Source organism: Corvus brachyrhynchos, unplaced genomic scaffold (assembly GCF_000691975.1).
Source record: "Corvus brachyrhynchos isolate BGI_N302 unplaced genomic scaffold, ASM69197v1 scaffold1083, whole genome shotgun sequence".
Classification (NCBI taxonomy): Eukaryota; Metazoa; Chordata; class Aves; order Passeriformes; family Corvidae; genus Corvus; species Corvus brachyrhynchos.
This window is the reverse complement of record NW_008236967.1, coordinates 11,889-14,141: the sequence shown is the minus strand read 5'-3', so window position 1 is coordinate 14,141 and position 2,253 is coordinate 11,889. Positions and strand designations below refer to the sequence as shown.

Genomic DNA, 2,253 nt, shown 5'->3' with positions numbered 1-2,253 from the left:
ACACGGGAAAAGGAAAATAAGGCTAAATAATAAAATGTTTCGCTGTGGAGGAAAAACCTGGGAAAGTGTTAGAGTCCTCCCTTTGGTCTCCTCGGAGCTGGGGCTTGGGCCAGGGCCAGGCCCTCTGTGCCCGGTGGAAAGTCCTCCCGATGTGCTCTGAGGTTGAAAGCAGTCCAGTAGAAAAGGGAGAAAATCCGGAATTCCAGAGAAGGAAAAGCAAAATCCAACTCTCAGTCTCTCTCCGGAGAACAAGAAACTGAAAACAACTGGCCAAAAGCTGACTGGAAAGCAGCAAGCCGGGTGCTTCCTCGCTCCCCTGCCGCAGCTGGGGGGGGAAAAAAGTCACTATCTCTACTTGACCTTGAACAAGCTGCAAACTGCTTTGAAAAGGTTTTGCTCAGTTTTTTCCTTCCCCCTCTCAGGCTCAGTTTAGAGGCATAGAAAAGCACAAAAATTAATTTCTGAGCATAAGCAGCGATATGGGATACACATCATAAGATCACCCCAAGACACCAATACAGAGGTAGGCCAGAAGTATTTCCGTGCAGGATGTGTTTGCTCACAAGAGAGAACTGTTACATTTTCTGAGATGTAACATTACTATATATTTTAAATACAAACAAATTATTTTCTTCAACATAAATACTTATAATATCATGCCTTTAATAAGCCCACTTTAATACAATTATCATCATGCTACCTATAACACCCCCCTCTCAGTTACAGTTCAGCACAGAAAAAGCAGCACCATAGACAAATGAGGATACTTGATTGGAAGTCTAGAACGTTTAGTAATCTCCCAATCCAATAAAAGGCCTAAACCTCACTGAACTTTTTTCATGCCAGCAGTCCCAGATGAAGCTAACAGGATCACTCGTGCTGAAAGTTAAGCCTGTGCCAAAATACATTGCTAGACCAGGACTTTTCATTTACTGTTCTCAAAACACTCAGCAAACATTTATCTTCCCAAGAAACTGGGCCATATTTGGCCATTAAGTATAAAGCAGAAGTCCTCATTAGCCATTTAGAAATTAATGACATGAGATGTTCCCTCATGGATATCTTTTAAAGCTCCAAAACTGCTTTATTGGGGAGTAACGTTAGCCACAAAAAATTTAAGTGAACTGTTGGAGAAACAGTGAATTGATTTCTGAGTTCAGATCAGAACCTCGGCATATTTTAAAGCATGTGACTGTAGAGAAATGGCTGCGTGAACAGGGACATGTGTACGTGCACAATCCAAGCTATATTAGTGAACTGTCCTTGACTAGAGAAAAAAGAGAGGAGCAATGCTGATGTGGCAAGGCGACAGGATGTTGGGGAGGGGGATGCTGACCATAGAAAGAGAAAGACTTATGTTAGTCGCGTGCATATTAATCTGTAACCAATCACTTGCTATTAAAGGCCGCGTGAACAGTAGCTGTAACCTAATAGTATGGAGCTTGCTTATGCGTGCTTGAGGAATTAGGGTATAACTATGGGACTGACAATAGAATAAACAGAATTCCATCATATCTCTATGAGAAGCGTGGTTCATCCCGGCAGATCTCTGGTTATTTCTGGCGCCCAACCAGGGACCGTTCCTCCGAGGAAGATACGCTCGCTGATCACCGAAAGAAGGGTGACGACAACGAGCGACAGAGATACTGCAGGCGGAGAGTGTCGACCGCGAGTCAAAGGACGTCGGTCAGGCCGGTAAGAAGGGTCGCTACCTTCCCTCCGTGATACCCTGCTAGCATGGATTTAGAGTTTGCAGCAGCGCAAAAATTGCTCCTCAGTATCCTCGCTAAGTGAGGGGAGGAAGTCAGGGAAAAGGATCTGAACAAGCTTGTTTTATGGGCGCGGGAGCATGGACATTTGCAGGTACCCCCTCTCCCCTTCAATGCAGCTGAGTGGAGGGAAGTAGGGGATCACCTGTGGGACTGTACTATCCAGGGAAAAGGGAAAGAAATGACAAACTTAGGGCCCACCTGGAGAACTGCTATAAATGCCTTGAAAAATATGCAAGCCGAATCAAAAGTAGCCGTCGCTGTGGTAGAGGCGATAGCAACGCCAGCTGGGATTGTCGCTCCTGCCCGAACTACGCAATGCGGAGGGCTGAGTGGACTGTTTAAAGGCCTGAGCGCAATAAAAGGGCAGAAAGCAGAGAAACACTTTGAGACTGTCAGTGAGCTCCTACAGGAGCAGGAGAAAGAGCTCTTGCAATCAGAGCCAAAAGAGGAAGTTACCGCCACAGCACCTCCAAGCAAACTG

At 45.6% G+C, this 2,253-nt stretch overlaps 1 protein-coding gene across 1 annotated transcript in view; it reads right to left on the bottom strand.

Annotated features, from left to right (window-relative positions):
* The window catches only part of LOC103611749 (protein patched homolog 1-like), a gene marked incomplete at both ends in the record, with an annotated part of 29,672 nt that overhangs the window by 21,613 nt on the left and 5,806 nt on the right, over nucleotides 1-2,253 (bottom strand). The gene's annotated exons all lie outside the window — the stretch shown is intronic.